General features: G+C 43.5%; 1 protein-coding gene across 2 annotated transcripts in view; it reads right to left on the bottom strand.

Moving 5' to 3' along the window:
• LOC126470249 (beta-1,3-galactosyltransferase 5-like) overlaps positions 1 to 18,672 on the bottom strand; it is a 180,293-nt gene that overhangs the window by 68,528 nt on the left and 93,093 nt on the right. The window contains exon 1 of one of the 2 annotated variants that reach the window (XM_050097960.1): positions 15,143 to 15,253. The exons of the other annotated variant lie outside the window; for it this stretch is intronic. The gene's annotated coding sequence lies outside the window, so the exon portion shown is untranslated. Of the gene's footprint in view, positions 1 to 15,142; positions 15,254 to 18,672 lie in introns of those variants that run through there. 2 annotated transcript variants of the gene reach the window in all.

Genomic DNA, 18,672 nt, shown 5'->3' on the forward strand with positions numbered 1-18,672 from the left:
TTTCCTACTCATCCTGGTTAACTTCCATTTTTCTGCATTTAGAGCGGGCTGCCATTCATCACACAAACTAGAAATTTAGTCTAAGTCATCTTGTACCCTTCTATTGTCACTCAAATTCGATACCCTACCGTACACCACAGCATTATCGGCAAACTACTGCAGATTGCTGTCCACCCTGCCCGCCAAATCATTTATGTATATAGAAAAAAATGGTTCAAATGGCTCTGAGCACTATGGGACTTAACATCTATGGTCATCAGTCCCCTAGAACGTAGAACTACTTAATCCTAACTAACCTAAGGACATCACACAACACCCAGTTATCACGAGGCAGAGAAAATCCCTGACCCCGCCGGGAATCGAACCCGGGAACCCGGGCGTGGGAAGCGAGAACGCTACCGCACGACCACGAGCTGCGGACTATGTATACAGAGGACAACAGCGGTCCTGTCACACTCCCCTGTGGCACTGCTGACGATACCCTTATCTCTGATGAACACTCGCTGTCTAGGACAACATAATGGGTTCTATAACTTAAGAAGTCTTCTAGCCACTCACATATCTGTGAACCTGTCTATAAGCTCGTACCGTCGTTAACAGCCTGCAATGGGACACCCTGTCAAATGCTTTTCGGAAATCTAGAAATAGGTAATCCACCTGTTACCCTTCATCCATAGTTCGCAGTATAACATGTAAGAAAAGGGCGAGCTGAGTTTCGCACTAGAGACGCTTTCTAAAACCATGCTGATTCGTGTCATGTGAGAAAAGCCCAAGTTCGGCTGCAAATGATAGATATTTTCGGAGTCCATGTTGGTTGCCTTGGAGGAGGTCATTCTTTTCGAGATACCTCATTATACTTGAGCTATGAATATGTTCTAAGATTCTTCAGCAAACGGATCTCAAGGCTACTGGACGGTAGTTTGGTGCATCAATTCTGCTGCCTTTCTTGTCGATGGGTGTTACTTACGCTTTCTTCCGACCCTGGACACAGTTTCTTGTTCGCGATATATATTCGGCGTGTTATGGTTAAAAGAAAGAATAACTCGGCAGTAGTTTCGTTATAGAATTTAACAGGTATTCCATCAGGCCCTTTAACTCTTTTCAATTTTAACGATTTCAGCTGTTTCTCAACGCCAGTGGTACGAGAATCAAACAGGGACATTATACCCGGGTTTTCCTTCGCAAAGAAACATCTGAAAAAAGAATTAAGCATTTCTGCTCTTGTTTTGGTACTATCGATTTCTGTTCCTGTGTCGTCCACGAGTGTCTGGACAGTACATTGGTGCCAAGATCAGAATTTCTTCGTGCTTTGTGAAAGATCGTCCGATAATATTCTGCTATACCACTCACTGAAAGCATCACGCATTGTCTTAATGACAGCCAAACGCGTTTCATTTAGCACATCTCTATCTGCAGCCCTCCGCTTTGTTTTACACCTATTATACAGTTGTTTCTCTTTCTTTAGGAGTTTCTTCACAGTGACTGTATACTGTAGACAGTCCCTCCCATCATGAACTGTTCAACTAGCTACACAGCTATATAGTGCATGGGCAACCGTTCTTTTGAATTTGAGCCATAGTTCTACGTGGTGTGTCCTGAGCTAAACATTTCAATTTAGTCGTTGAGATATGGTTCTATTGCTTCCTTATTCTGATTACTGAACATACTAATCTTTCTACCAGCGGCGGCTATTCTGGGCTAGTAGGTGAAGTGGCACTTCACCAGTATTTTCATCTTGCCACATGTTAAAAAAGTTTATTTAATTATGTATGCTGGTTCTTATTGCAAACGTATTTCCCAGTTCTGTAGTGTGCGGAACTCTCATGTAGCAGCAAACGTGCAATTCTGACCAGGCAAAGTGAGGTAGCCTTCCCTTTCTCGCATCTCAACTTCCTGGATGGAGACAAGACTAGTATAGCTGTGTGGTTGCTATAGCAACCGTGACCTCACCTGCTTGAGTTTGTGGAGGCGGCTTGCGGTGAGGTAGATGAAAGTTGTTTTTCCAGTTGCTTCGGATTGGTGAGATCCTGTCAGAGAAGTCACAATTGGTAGTAATTTAGGAAAAGTCATCGAGTAACACAGAAGTGATTTCTGGCGTTCTCCAATGTAGTGTTTCAGGCGCTCTGCTGTTCCTTATCTACACTCCTGGAAATGGAAAAAAGAAAACATTGACACCGGTGTGTCAGACCCACCATACTTGCTCCGGACACTGCGAGAGGGCTGTACAAGCAATGATCACACGCACGGCACAGCGGACACACCAGGAACCGCGGTGTTGGCCGTCGAATGGCGCTAGCTGCGCAGCATTTGTGCACCGCCGCCGTCAGTGTCAGCCAGTTTGCCGTGGCATACGGAGCTCCATCGCAGTCTTTAACACTGGTAGCATGCCGCGACAGCGTGGACGTGAACCGTATGTGCAGTTGACGGACTTTGAGCGAGGGCGTATAGCGGGCATGCGGGAGGCCGGGTGGACGTACCGCCGAATTGCTCAACACGTGGGGCGTGAGGTCTCCACAGTACATCGATGTTGTCGCCAGTGGTCGGCGGAAGGTGCACGTGCCCGTCGACCTGAGACCGGACCGCAGCGACGCACGGATGCACGCCAAGACCGTAGGATCCTACGCAGTGCCGTAGGGGACCGCACCGCCACGTCCCAGCAAATTAGGGACACTGTTGCTCCTGGGGTATCGGCGAGGACCATTCGCAACCGTCTCTATGAAGCTGGGCTACGGTCCCGCACACCGTTAGGCCGTCTTCCGCTCACGCCCCAACATCGTGCAGCCCGCCTCCAGTGGTGTCGCGACAGGCGTCAATGGAGGGACGAATGGAGACGTGTCGTCTTCAGCGATGAGAGTCGCTTCTGCCTTGGTGCCAATGATGGTCGTATGCGTGTTTGGCGCCGTGCAGGTGAGCGCCACAATCAGGACTGCATACGACCGAGGCACACAGGGCCAACACCCGGCATCATGGTGTGAGGAGCGATCTCCTACACTGGCCGTACACCACTGGTGATCGTCGAGGGGACACTGAATAGTGCACGGTACATCCAAACCGTCATCGAACCCATCGTTCTACCATTCCTAGACCGGCAAGGGAACTTGCTGTTCCAACAGGACAATGCACGTCCGCATGTATCCCGTGCCACCCAACGTGCTCTAGAAGGTGTAAGTCAACTACCCTGGCCAGCAAGATCTCCGGATCTGTCCCCCATTGAGCATGTTTGGGACTGGATGAAGCGTCGTCTCACGCGGTCTGCACGTCCAGCACGAACGCTGGTCCAACTGAGGCGCCAGGTGGAAATGGCATGGCAAGCCGTTCCACAGGACTACATCCAGCATCTCTACGATCGTCTCCATGGGAGAATAGCAGCCTGCATTGCTGCGAAAGGTGGATATACACTGTACTAGTGCCGACATTGTGCATGCTCTGTTGCCTGTGTCTATGTGCCTGTGGTTCTGTCAGTGTGATCATGTGATGTATCTGACCCCAGGAATGTGTCAATAAAGTTTCCCCTTCCTGGGACAATGAATTCACGGTGTTCTTATTTCAATTTCCAGGAGTGTATATAAACGATTTAGGAGACTGTCTGAACTGCCATCTTAGGTTGTTTGCAGATCATGCTGCCGTTTATTGTCTAGTGGAGTCATCAGAAGACCGATCCAAATTGCAAAACGATTTAGAAAAGATATCTGCATGGTGCGAAAATTGGCAGTTGATCCTAAATAATGAAAAGCGTGGTTATTCACATGAGTTAAATTTCACACGACAAATCAGTCTAATCTAAAGGCCGTAAATGCAACTAAATACCTAGGAATTACATTTTCGAACAACTTAAATAGGAAAGAATACATAGAAAATATTGTTGGAAGGCGATTTATTGACAGACCACTTTAAAGATGCAACAGATCTACTAAAGAGACTCCCTACACTACTCTTATCGATTCTCTTTTGGAGCACTGCTGTGCGGTGTGGGTTTCTTACCAGATAGAAGTAACTGAGTACATCATTCAAAGAAGTGCAGATGTTTAATATTATCGAGAAATAGGGCAGAGAGTGTCTCGGAAGTAAGGGATTTGGAGTGGAAATCCTAAAAAACAGGGCGTTTTTCGCTGCGGTTGGATCTTCTCACGAAATTTCAATCACCAACTTTCTCCTGCGAATGCGAAAATATGTTATTGACGCTGACTTCCGTAGGGAACAACGATCATCATAATAAAATAACGGAACTTCGAGTTCGCACGGAAAGATATAGGTGCTTTTTTTCGTACTGCTGCGGTCGCAGGTTCGAATCCTGCCTCGGGCATGGATGTGTGTGATGTTCTTAGGTTAGTTAGGTTTAAGTAGTTCTAAGTCTAGGGGACTGATGACCTCAGATGTTAAGTCCCATAGTGTTTAGAGCCATTTGAACCATTTTTTTCGTGAGGTGTTCGGGAGTGGAAAAATAGAGAATTAGAATCACAGGGAGTTAAACTGCACAATAATCACAGTTCTGGTGTGAATAACAGTGGGCTAAGACCATTGCTGTTTTTGTCTCCCTGCATTGATCAAATCAGTGTAACAAAAACTGTTGTACACGTAGTGGGATTCATTGAAGAGAACTTGCAGAAAACCATATGTTGTACTAAGAGCACAAATTGTTTAAATGGCACAATAGGAATTGAAAATAAGTTCCTCACAAGGAATAATATGGGTGGTTTAGTGACACCTTCCAGGGATGTTCTCAAAATCTGCAAAGTAGCAGTGCAAGCCTATCGCTTGCAGCAGGCAAAGGCTATGGTGATAAACAAATATGTAACGTTAGTGCTCTAGTCATGTGCTACCGCAGAAACTGACAGCAATATATTTAGATTTGTTGGTGAACATACTGTGAACATTGAAGTCACAGAAAACCATGGCTCTACACTTATAAAGTCCATTTTATTTGAACACTTCAAGATCAGATTTTGGGAAAGACAGAGACTGAAACTTTCCAAGCAAGATGTGTAAGAAGCTTACTTAAATAAATAAATAAAATTATTTAAGTGCCATAAAATCATTTGTGCTTAATTTTTATTGTCTTCTTACAAAATATCTGTTCAGTGCTGAGTTCATTGTAAATACTGAATTGTGCCGGAAAATATAATTCAAAACATGTGAATATATGCCATGCTCATCCCTGTGTCATTCACGCTACCACTACTACTCGTGTTTAAACAAGCTACAGAGTAATATAACAGCAACTGAGAGGACTGCTTTACGTTCACTTAGAGCTGATAGCCGGCCGAGGTGGCCGAGCGGTTTCAGGCGCTACAGTCTGGAACCGCGCGACCGCTACGGTCGCAGGTTCGAATCCTGCCTCGGGCATGGATGTGTGTGATGTCCTTAGGTTAGTTATGTTTAAGTAGTTCTATGTTCTAGGGGACTGATGACCTCAGAAGTTAAGTCCCATAGTGCTCAGAGCCATTTGAACCATTTCTTAGAGCTGATACTGATATTGTTATTTTACTTGTGACAACGCTACAATAGTTTTGGATAAGCAGGATTATGTTCAAAAGATAGTGTTTACTGTCTAACACCACAAAAAATGCTGAGAGAAAGACTAACAGCCGCCTCAGAAAAGCTCCTTGTCACAACAGATGGCTGGTTGGTTGATTTGGGGGAGGGGACCAAACAGCAAGGTCATCGGTCCCATCAGATTAGGGAAGGATGGGTAAGGAAGTCGGCCGCGCCCTTTCAAAGGAACCATCCCGGCCTTTGCCCGAAGCGATTTAGGGAAATCATGGAAAACCTAAATCAAGATGGCCGGACGCGAGTTTGAACCGTCGCCCTCCCGAATGCGAGTCGAGTGTGCTAACCACTGCGCCACTTCGCTTGGTATCGCAACGGACCCCTAGGTTATATGGCCTTCCTAAGATCCACAAGGAAGGAGGTCCTCTGAGGCCAGTTATGAGTAATGTTAGTGCTCCGACATATCGTGTGACAAAACACCTTGTGGCTCTGTTGAGCCCGCTAATAGGTCGGAGTGAGCACCACCTTACAAAGTCGGCGGATTCTTACGTCGATTAGAGGGGATGCCTTTGAATGGTTCTGATAGTCTAGTAAGTTCTGGTGTTATCTCTCTTCACTAGCGTTCCTCCATCTGATTCGTTATGGTTAACTGAAATTAGAGTTGGTGTTGAATTAACTAGCCTATTTCGACATGTGTTGACTTCCTGTTACTTTTTATTCAATGCCCAGTGCTACGAGCAGACAGATAGAGTTGCGATGGGAAGCTCGTTGTCACCTGTTATTGCCCGTATGGAAGACTTGAGGAACGTGCCTTGGAGTCGGCGACTTTGAAACGTGTTTTTTTCCAGATATTTAGACGGTACTTATGTTGTTTGCCTCATGGCAGTGAGAATTTGAACGACTTTTTGGAACACCTAAATTCAATCCACCCAGATATTTGTTTCACGATGGAGGTTGGAGAGGATGGCTGCTTTTCCTTCCTTGATGTGTTGGTCAGGAGGAAGGCTGATTGTACGTTTGGACATGCCGTTTATAGGAAGTCTCCCCATGCTGACTTGTATGTACAGGCTGATTAGGCTCAGAGTGAACGGGTACTTCGTACCTTGGTTCACAGTTCCCACGTCATCTCAGACACTGAGAGTTTATCAGCTGAGGTAGCCCATCCTGAAGTCCGGTGTACTGAGCATAAGCGTCACACACACGTGCGACATCCGAGCAATCTGGTATTGCAGAACATTGTCTTGAGACCGGTCATCCTATGGAATATAACAACACGGAGACTCTGACATACAATTCCAACTAGTGGGTTAGTGTTACCAAGGAAGCAGTTGAAATTAAGTTAGCAAGTAACTTTATAAATGGAGAGGGAGTTTTTTGTTTAAATTCTGCGTGGAATCTTGTTTCCCCTTTGTCAAAAAACAGAGGGAAAGGGTTAATGTTACCTCACTCGTTGGTTACTAATTTTCGCTATCAGTAACTTCTGACGTCAGTCATCTATGGTTGAGTGATGGTGCTAGTACGTACAGTGTATATGTGTTTTATCTTTACGGCATTGCTCTGAAAATGGTGGTTTTAAATTCCCTTGCACGGCGCTTATTTGGTGCAGTTTTGCCTTGAAAATCAATAACAGGGTGTGCACGTGTCGAAATATCGGCGATTATCGACGACGTAACCAAGCTGCATCCCCGTAAGTTATTTGAACAAGCTACATTTAACGCAGTGAAGTTAGTAGGGAAAGCGTTGAAAAATATCGGAAAAGAAATCAGAAGGCAGGATGCCCCTTTGAACTCCCGCCAATGTTCTGCCAACAGTCACGTGATTCTGTGTTGCAACCACGCCAAGTGTGTAGTCTTATTATATATTAATGACTTGCCATTCTATATTCATGAAGAGGCAAAGTTAGTTCTCTTTGCTGATGATACAAGTATAGTAATCACACCTGAGAAACAAGAATTAACTGATGAAATTGTCAATACTGTCTTTCAGAAAATTACTAAGTGGTTCCTTGTAAACGGACTCTCACTGAATTTTGATAAGACACAGTACATACAGTTCCGTACAGTGAATGGTATGACGCCATTAATAAATATAGACCTTAATCAGAAGCATATAGCTAAGGTAGAATATTCCAAATTTTTAGGTGTGTCCATTGATGAGAGATTAAATTGGAAGAAACACATTGATGATCTGCTGAAACATTTGAGTTCAGCTACTTATGCAATAAGGGTCATTGCAAATTTTGGTGATAAACATCTTAGTAAATTAGCTTACTACGCCTATTTTCACTCGTTGCTTTCATATGGCATCATATTTTGGGGTAATTCATCACTGAGGAATAAAGTATTTATTGCACAAAAGCGTGTAATCAGAATAATAGCTGGAGTCCACCCAAGATCATCCTGCAGACATTTATTTAAGGATCTAGGGATATTCACAGTAGCTTCTCAGTATATATACTCTCTTATGAAATTTGTTATTAACAACCAAACCCAATTCAAAAGTAATAGCAGTGTGCATAACTACAATACCAGGAGAAAGGACGATCTTCACTATTCAAGATTAAATCTAACTTTGGCACAGAAAGGGGTGAATTATACTGGCACTAAAGTCTTTGGTCACTTACCAAATAGTATCAAAAGTCTGACAGATAACCAACAAGTATTTAAGAAGAAATTAAAAGAATTTCTGAATGACAACTCCTTCTACTCCATAGAGGAATTTTTAGATATAAATTAAAAAAAAATATTAAAAAAATAAAAATAAAAATAAAAAATAAAGAAAAACAAAAAACACAAAAAATAAAATTGTTATATTCACTTATGTATATTGTTAAATTAACCTAATTATGTCATGTATTGGAAAATTCGACTCGTTCCACATCATTACGAAATATCGTATTCATGATCCATGGAACTAGTATTAATCTAATCTAATCTAATCTACTGTACTGTTTGCCCGGTCTATTAGTATCTATGGTCGAAGGCTTTAACCAGCTCTCTGTACCTTCTATTATGTAAGCTTCACTGCATTTTTCGAGCACTTCAAACTCTGGCATCTTCTTTCGAATGCTTCTGCAGCTAATTTCTAGAATTTTAATACTCTCTCCGGTTGTTGAATGAGACCCCCAGACATATACACTGAGTGCACATGGTGTTCCTTCCCATCCTTTATTGCCATTTCGCTGAGGAGTACAATTATTCTATTCCCAATATATTTCGCAGACAGTAGACACATGTACCGCTGGATGTGCCTGCAATATAGTGTCATTGTACATCACATAGTTCACCAGATACGTCGCCAAAACACTGAGCTGCGTGAAAATGAAACTACAAGGGTAAATTCGTTAGACTTTCAGGTGAAATATGTGTACAATACGCTTGAAATATGTAGAATACGTGTGAAATATTTTGGCATGTACACTTTCGGGCAAAGCAAGGATAAAAAGCTCATCCTAAACCCCTGGAACAATGTCAGTAAAAATTGGTACACATATTAGTAACAATCTGGAAAGAAGTAAAATAGGGGTAAGAACCACTAGCCCCTATTGAGGTGAGCTTTATAACATGGAGAGAGAAGAGAGGACGAGAAGATGGACAGACAGAGGGGGGAGGGGGAGATAAGCATAGATAGGAAGAGGAGGAGTAGGAGGAGATGGACAGACAGAGAGGGGGAGGAGGAGATAAGTACAGATAGGAGGATGAGGAGATGGACAGAGAAAGGAAAGAGGAGGAGTTGGACAGAGGCAGGGGGAGGACGAGATGAACAGACAGAGATGAAGGAGGAAATGGACAGGAAGAGGAGGAGATGGATAGACAGAGGGGAGTGGAGGAGATGTACATGGAAATGAGAGGGGAGGAGATAAGCAGATGGAGGGGCAGGAGGAGATGCACAGAGTGAGGAGGAGGAGGAGGAGACATGCAGAGAGAGGAGGGGAGGGAATTGACAAAGAGAGGGGCATGAGGAGATGGAAAAGGGAATGGCAGGATGAGGTGGACAAAGAGGGGGGGAGGAGGTGGACAAAGAGATGGACAAAGAGGGGGAGAAGGAGGTGGACAAAGAGATGGACAGAGAGAGGACAAAGAAGATAAGCTAACAGAAGACTGGAATAAATACACATCCAGGCAATGCCAGGTACTCAGCTAATATGTAACTAAACGTGCGAACAGCACGAACGTTTTAGTTAGTTGAAATTGTGACACCTACTACTGTGACATTGCGGTTTATTATAGCCAAAATTGCGAAAAGTGTGGACTACCAATAAAGCACGGTTGCTGCTTGGGGCAGTTGACAATGCCTTCACTTCATGAGATACTGCGGAGATGTTTGGAATCTAATCCAGGTCACCGGCGCAAAGGCTGCAAATACTGGTAGTGAGAAGTTCATACACCACCAGAATTGGAACTGGCTTACCCCCGAGTCGAGTGCCACCACACCGGCGTGCATTAGTGACCTCGGTTACTGAGGCTTTTTCTTCCCTAGGAAAACCACAGTAAGCCTAAATATTGAATAGCGGTCATGGATGTGAAGCCTGAAGAGCTAAACGTCCTGTTCTCATTGAGTTCAATAGAGACGAAACAGTTGCTCAATTGGATGAAGACAGGGAAGAAAACTGGTGATGCCTTTCTAGAGGGAACCATCCCAGAGTTAGTGTGGAATGGCTTATGACACTGCAAGAAGCCAAATCAGTATATCTGAAAGAGGATTTGAGCCCTACTCATTCCCCATAGGGGTACAATAGCACAGTACTATATGGGGCGCTTATTAGAGTCTAGATGATTAGTTATTTACATATTACATGGATCAGGATTGCGATCTCTCACTATGATGTGGAACAATTCTGTTAATATTTCCAGTGCACTTTCTCAGAGAGAAATATGGTAACGTGTTATTCATTTACATTATTCTCTTTTACATTAAACTGAAGCTATCTTTTTTTAAACACGTTTTTGTTAGGTTGCTTTCTAGTCTGTCAGTCTGTCTGTTCAGTACAAATTTTGCAGTTGATTTTAAACTAACTTCCAGATGAGTTAGAGATATGAAATTTTAATCATAGTTCAGAACAGGATGACAACGCAATATTAACTCGCTTTATTGTCGGGGTGTTCAGTAGGAGTGGGGGTGAAAAAGTTTGGTAACACCTGACATCTTGGCTGCCCTGTAGGACCAGCATGTTGTGCAGGTAGCATTAGAATCCTTTCCACGTGGTATGGGAGTGGATGGACAAGACTCAACAGAGAGGGGGAGAAGAGAAGATGGACAGAGAGAGGGGAAAGAGGAGATGTCTGTAACGCACATGACACATACATACATGGGTGAAGCTGCCCAAGTAATAGCTGATTTGAACAAAAAAATATGATCTCATGAATATGTTTAAAGTCCACTGAAAAATTTCACACACACAAGACTAAAAAGCTGAAATAATAATTTAAATAAAAATAATTTTTGATATAATATGTTTTTAAATTAGACTAAAAGGTATAAAAGAATTTCTTCGAGCCTCATGCATATTCCTAACACTTGCAAATGTAGGCTTGTGCATTTTTAATAGCTATGACAATACTTTGGGGATCTGTAACTAAAAACTTGCGCGCAAGTGACACTGAACTGATGCATGGATGGTTCACCTTCTGTTATCTATTGTGTGCGCCCCACGTTTTTCGTTATGTATCTTCCAAGTATTGTCATAGATATTAAAAATTCACAAGCACAAATTTTCAGGACTATCCATATAGGATGAGTACCCTTCGTGAGGCTAGGAGAAATTATTTTATACTTTTTAGTCGATTTAAGAACATAGTATATTAAAAATTTATTTTTATTTAAATAATTTATTTTGACATACTGCTTACACTCATGCTAACTAGACTGCTGGTAGCACTTTGGAACTCACGAGTTATTCCTTCTACTGATCTCATGTGATTTTTCAGAGCCACCCACCGCGATGCTCGACGGTCCTGTCCGTCAATACACGAGGTCTGCCTGGAGCTGAGGCAGCTCTTTGGCATTTGGGCTTCACGATCACATTACCAACAGTCGACACGAGCAGCTTTAGTGTTGAAATGTCCGTGACGCGTTTGTTTCTCAGCTGACGTCCAATGACTCGTCCACGTTAGAAGTCACTGAGCTTTCTTGACCGACCCATTCTGCCGTTACAGCCTCTCTACTGACAACACAATACTCCCCACCACATTTTACACTGGCAGGTCCGCCTCTCTTGTCATTTAGTGGTCAATTTCTTATTGCATAAGAGCGTCCGGGTACTTTCATTCTGATAGTGTACATCGTTAACTTATACTGAAAACATGAGAGTGTCTTTCACGCTTCCTTGGGGTACACCAGACCTTACTTTCGTTTCTGTTCTATATTTAACGTATAGTAAAATGCAGTGACTTCTATTTGACAGCTGGCCGGGGTGGCCGAGCGGTTCTAGGCGCTACAGTCTGGAACCGCGCGACCGCTACTGTCGCAGGTTCGAATCCTGCCTCGGGCATGGAGGTGTGTGATGTCCTTAGGTTAGTTAGGTTTAAGTAGTTCTAAATTCTAGGGGACTGATGACCTCAGAAGTTAAGTCCCATAGTGCTCAGAGCCATTTGAACCATTTTCTATTTGACAAAATATAATAGAGCCATCGGCATATCTGTGAAGATGGTATCTTGGTTACTATTACCTGGTCGTTCCACAGCTGTATCTGAGGCCAAAAAGATTATGAAAGATGCTATAAAAGCCCAACTCCGATCACTATCTCGTCCATCACTGATAACTTCTGTACTAGCGCCTTCTACAACTGAACTCCCAAACCTGGATGCTGACCACGAAAAATCAAGGATGGTCTGCACAGATTAAATGCAAGATCTTGAAACGAGTTTTAAGATTAGTGTCCTAAACATGTCCTCTGTGCCTAATATCACGTATGCCTCTTCTGAAGAGAACAGGCATAGGTGATATTAGGCACAGAGGCGATATTTTGGACACTAATCTTAAAACTCGTTTCAAGATCTTGCATTTAATCTTTGAAGCAGAGATTTTATATTTGCCGCAGTTATTTCTGATAAGGGAGTGGCAAAAATTAACTCTAGGTTCAGAAATTGGTACTTCAAAGATTTGCAAATTATGAGTGGTAAACAAACGTTAACACCCCGCAAATAAGAATATAATAGAGCTCGTTAGGAGGGAACAGTAACTGCACTACAAAATTTGCTATAGAGTTTACGAATGCACGGTCTCGTGACGATATGAGTTAATAAAACTTCTCAGCTTTCAGGAGTATCAACTCAGCGGAGTAATGCACGGCCGTAGTCAAGAAATAACTGACTGTCGTGTCGTCGACGGTCCCGTTTTTATATAGCCGTGCATGATACCACACAAGTACCACTCAGTATCGTCTGTAGACTAAAAACCAGTTCAAATCCGAGCGGTTCTCGGCGCTTCAGTCTGGAATCGCGCTGCTGCTACGGTCGCAGGTTCGAATCTTGCCTCGGGCATGGATCTGTGTGATGTCTTTAGGTCAGTTAGGTTTAAGTAGTTCTAAGTCTAGGGGACTGATGACCTCAGATGTTAAGTCCCATAGTGCTTAGAGCCATTTGAACCAGTTGAAATCTCGATCAAACATTTTCAGTTCCAGTGCCTTTCTCATTCGAGAAATACTTCAGAGAAGCGACCTACACGTGAGGAAAGAATATCACGAATCAGCGAAGAAGGTATAAGGACACAAAACGTAGAGGCAACTTAGAATAATTCACGCTGGATGGTTTTTAGGATGTAAAGCAAAATTAGGCAAAACTCTTCTCATTGCATGGAAGTAAGGAAAACGTACCACCTCAAACGAAACACGTCAGAACAATGAAAATAGCGGTTACTGTACAGGCTATCCCACGAGGAATGGTCAGTATTCAGCGATCTGAAAGAAACGATGATTCGAAGGAAAAAAGTCTAGTAATCATGGGCTCTAAAATGCGTGCCTTAGGAGCAATGAGTCCACGTTTATCTTTGATGCTATGAACCAGATCTCTTCTACTGTAAGCTCTTTGATTACCATAACTTTGGAGGAAGTAGTACGGGCCAAAACAAGAAAAAAATGTCTAGTAAACATGTTGTCTAAAATACATACCTTAAGAGAAGGTAAAGAAGTGCTCATAGCGCTTAAGATATGCATTTTGGAGCCCATGTTTACTTCACTTTTTTGCTTCGAATGGTCGTTTCTGTCATATCCGCGTATACTGACCATTCCTCTTGTGAGTATAATCACTTTTCTGGAGACTAGAAACTACTCTGTAGGAATCAGTATGGGTTTCGAAAAAGACGATCGTGTGAAACCCAGCTCACGCTATTCGTCCACGAGACTCAGACAGCCATAGACACGGGTTCCCAGGTAGATGCCGTGATTCTTGACTTCCGCAAGGCGTTTGATACAGTTGCCCACAGTCGTTTAATGAACAAAGTAAGAGCATATGGACTATCAGACAAATTGTGTGATTGGATTGAAGAGTTCCTAGATAACAGAACGCAGCATGTCATTCTCAATGGAAAGAAGTCTTCCGAAGTAAGAGTGATTTCAGGTGTGCCGCAGGGGAGTGTCGTAGGACCGTTGCTATTCACAATACATATAAATGACCTTGTGAATAACATCGCAAGTTCACTGAGCTTTTTGCGGATGATGCTGTAGTATATGGAGAGGTTGTAACAAGGGAAAATTGTACTGATATGCAGGAGGTTCCGCAACGAATTGACGCATGGTGCAGGGAATGGCAATTGAATCTCAATGTAGACAAGTGTAATGTGCTGCGAATACATTGAAAGATCATTTAGCTACAATATAGCAGGTAAGCTCACCGGTGTGGGATCCGTACCAGATAGGGTTGATAGAAGAGATACAGAAGATCCAATGGAGAGCAGCGCGCTTCGTTACAGGATCATTTAGTAACCGCGAAAGCATTACGGAGATGATAGATAAACTCCAGTGGAAGGCTCTGCAAGAGACACACTCAGTAGCTCGGTACGGGCTTTTGTTGAAGTTTCGAGAACATACCTTCACCGAGGAGTCAAGCAGTATATTGCTCCCTCCTACGTATATCTCGCGAAGAGACCATGAGGATAAAATCAGAGAGATTAGAGCCCACACAGATCGCATACCGACAATCTTTCTTTCCACGAACAATACGAGACTGGAATAGAAGGGAGAATCAATAGAGCTACTCAGGGTACCCTACGCCACAAACCGTCAGGTGGCTTGCGGAGTATGGATGTAGATGTAGACATCTTGTGTAAAGACTGGTACATACCTTAGCGATACAGCGCAGAAGCATTACACGATGAGAAAATCGAGTGTAATGTGCTCATAATGCTTTCTTTAGGGAAGAGATATTCACCGTACCACAGCTAACAACTGATCGAAAACGTAGCCGACTGACAGAGGTTGTAGGTGATTCCTTCGCTTCCTGTGTGCGCTCTGTACATAATGAAACAGTAAAATAACGCTGTAAAATGTTGACCATGAATATATATCACCATGGTGATTCCTGAGATAACGTTGAAAAAGTGGGGTGATTTTTGTACCACCATGCTTGAAGGAGGTAGCTTTTGGATGGGAACCATAACACTGAACACAGGTTCGTTGGGAGTGACACCGAATGGTTCCAGAGCTCGGCGTTATACTCACGTGGCTGTTGGGCAAACCCGGAGCATGCAGGTTGCGGCAACGGTCTCGTGAAAGCACAGCGACTGCGTCCCCCGAGCCGAGCGGCGTAGTAACTTCGCACCTCGGCCTCACGCAACTGGGATATAGCTAATTGCCGCACAGTCATCAGCGTCGCATTGGCGTGCTGTGCCTATTCGCGATGATGTAACGCATCTGTTCGACGCCTGTCGTGTCATCTGCAGACATTCGGCACTTTGCGTGCTAAATGCGAAGATGTTAGTCCGTCCTACTATATCACCTGCTTTCGCTGCACCTCTCCAGGAAACTTGACGCGTGCTTTTTAACTTCGACAATCACTGAATTGACGTCATGTAAAACAGTGTGAAACTGAAGACACGAAAACATGGCTACAAGTTCGCTTTCTCGTCCAGGAGCTCTTTGCATCATCCTAACTCCCTCCGTCGTGTCTTCTAAGTTTATACAAGGAATGCTTATTTGAGCGAATACTGTGGAAGCAATCGGTCGTTACCTTGCGAATCTAGCGTTTTCGGGAAAGGCTGAAACGCCTTAATGGGCGGAAATAGGAATTTAGTTTGGGCGATAATATCCGTTTAAACTGTAACTTATATTTCATTTGGTGTGTGATGCTTCAAAGTAAACGAGTTTCCAGAAGAATTTGTAGAGCGTGGTTTACGCCTGTTTTGCGAAACACAAATTCTCAGTTTTCACGCTTAGTTTCGCAAAAGTAGGCGGAATGCAAGACGTATAAGCTGTAAACAAGATTTTGCCGCAGAACACGACTTAATCCTGGGGGAAGACATATCACATACAAATTCGTTTTCCCCATTACAAGAACCTCTGTGCAGAACCTGTGCATGGTTATTTTTATATAATTAAGAAATGTGATTGGATATAAAATATGAGTCTCTTGCCGATTAACCCTTTCAGACTTTCTGGCTATGACTGTGTACATTACCTTTTACTGTGTCTTCTCTGTAACAGAAGTATCTTTTCCCGATGAAACCGGAGGCACAAATTTGTGTATGTTCAAGCTTTTCATCATGTGGAAGTGCTGCCAACCGTTGGGCATCACTATGAGAATATTAGTAAGTCAATGTAGCAGTGCGAAGCAGCTCGTGACCAACGGAATACACGGATGTGGTTGGTTCGCTGTGTTCCACTGAACATTGGAATATTATTACTGTTATTTTGCATGGTAATTATTGAAAGATCATTTTACTATTTATTACAATAGAGAACCTTTCGTAAATAGCTGTTTTAGTCCATAAAATGAAGCCAAGTGTACAAAGTATGTTTTGAAAATGGGTACATATTTTTGCATAAATCTTGCATTAAAGTCAGTAAAAAATCACCTAAGAGCATTACCACATAAAGAAAAATTTTCCGTCCTTCAGAAAAAATTCAGACCGGAATGGGTTAAACAAACCCGTGACGAAGCGCGTAGCTTAACAAATGTTACCCTCTCACGTAGAAATTAAAATGTTTCTTTCAATGGTTTATTCGTTATTTCTTTCCCGCATGTCCTTATAAATGGTACCAAAAAATTTCATTGTCCTATGATCACTCGTTTTTCACGGTGGTCGTCTCAAGCAGTGGAAGTTTAATTGTACCAATCCTATACATTCGAATCTCTAGACCATTGGATACAGACATATCCAGTGCCAATGCTAGTGCTGCGTCGTCGTCGTAGGCTGCAGAGAAATCCGTTGTACGAGGTGCATTCAAGTTCTAAGGCCTCCGATTTTTTTTCTAATTAACTACTCACCCGAAATCGATGAAACTGGCGTTACTTCTCGACGTAATCGCCCTGCAGACGTATACATTTTTCACAACGCTGGCGCCATGATTCCATGGCAGCGGCGAAGGCTTCTTCAGGAGTCTGTTTTGACCACTGGAAAATCGCTGAGGCAATAGCAGCACAGCTGGTGAATGTGCGGCCACGGAGAGTGTCTTTCATTGTTGGAAAAAGCCAAAAGTCACTAGGAGCCAGGTCAGGTGAGTAGGGAGCATGAGGAATCACTTCAAAGTTGTTATCACGAAGAAACTGTTGCGTAACGTTAGCTCGATGTGCGGGTGCGTTGTCTTGGTGAAACAGCACACGCGCAGCCCTTCCCGGACGTTTTTGTTCCAGTGCAGGAAGGAATTTGTTCTTCAAAACATTTTCGTAGGATGCACCTGGTACCGTAGTGCCCTTTGGAACGCAATGGATAAGGATTACGCCCTCGCTGTCCCAGAACATGGACACCATCATTTTGTCAGAGCTGGCGGTTACCCGAAATTTTTTTGGTGGCGGTGAATCTGTGTGCTTCCATTGAGCTGACTGGCGCTTTGTTTCTGGATTGAAAAATGGCATCCACGACTCATCCATTGTCACAACCGACGAAAAGAAAGTACCATTCATGCTGTCGTTGCACTTCAACATTGCTTGGCAACATGCCACACGGGCAGCCATGTGGTCGTCCGTCAGCATTCGTGGCACCCACCTGGATGACACTTTTCGCATTTTCAGGTCGTCATGCAGGATTGTGTGCACAGAACCCACAGAAATGCCAACTCTGGAGGCGATCTGTTCAACAGTCATTCTGCGATCCCCCAAAACAATTCTCTCCACTTTCTCGATCATGTTGTCAGACCGGCTTGTGCGAGCCCGAGGTTGTTTCGGTTTGTTGTCACACGATGTTCTGCCTTCATTAAACTGTCGCACCCATGAACGCACTTTCGACACATCCATAACTCCATCACCACATGTTTCCTTCAACTGTCGATGAATTTCAATTGGTTTCACACCACGCAAATTCAGAAAACGAATGATTGCACGCTGTTCAAGTAAGGAAAACGTCGCCATTTTAAGTATTTAAAACAGTTCTCATTCTCGCCGCTGGCGGTAAAATTCCATCTGCCGTACGGTGCTGCCATCTCTGGTACGTATTGACAATGAACGCGGCCTCATTTTAAAACAATGCGCATGTTTCTATCTCTTTCCAGTCCGGAGAAAAAAAATCGGAGTCCTTAGAACTTGAATGTACCTCGTAGTAACGGTCCAAGCAAAGCCAGTCCATAGCACACGTTCCTATACCATAGTTACAGCTGAAGAACAGTCCGTAGCGATAACGCCTGTATTGTTGTAACGAGAACGTAACGATAGCGTCTGCAGTAAACGCAACACTGGCGCTAGGCTGTGGAACTGGCCCCACTGCTAGAATGCAGCGACGCTAATGGTGACGTATGGAGTCTCACACTAGTATCACCCACGGCACTGTGAGAACATCCATATCGCTGCCTGAGGAGGATACCAGACCAGAGTTCCTTCTCTCGTTATTTCTTTCCCGCATGTCCTTATAAATGTTTCCACAAAGTTTCATTGTCCTACGATCACTCGTTTTTCATGGTGGTCCTCTCAAGCAGTGGAAATTTAATTGTAACAATCCCATACAATCGAATCTCGTACGGAGGCTTATAGATAGTTGCAATGAAATGAATACCCTTAGCTGCATACAGGCGTTGATATGAGTCAACGGAGACAGTTGAAA

Source organism: Schistocerca serialis, chromosome 3, assembly GCF_023864345.2.
Source record: "Schistocerca serialis cubense isolate TAMUIC-IGC-003099 chromosome 3, iqSchSeri2.2, whole genome shotgun sequence".
Lineage (NCBI taxonomy): Eukaryota > Metazoa > Arthropoda > Insecta > Orthoptera > Acrididae > Schistocerca > Schistocerca serialis.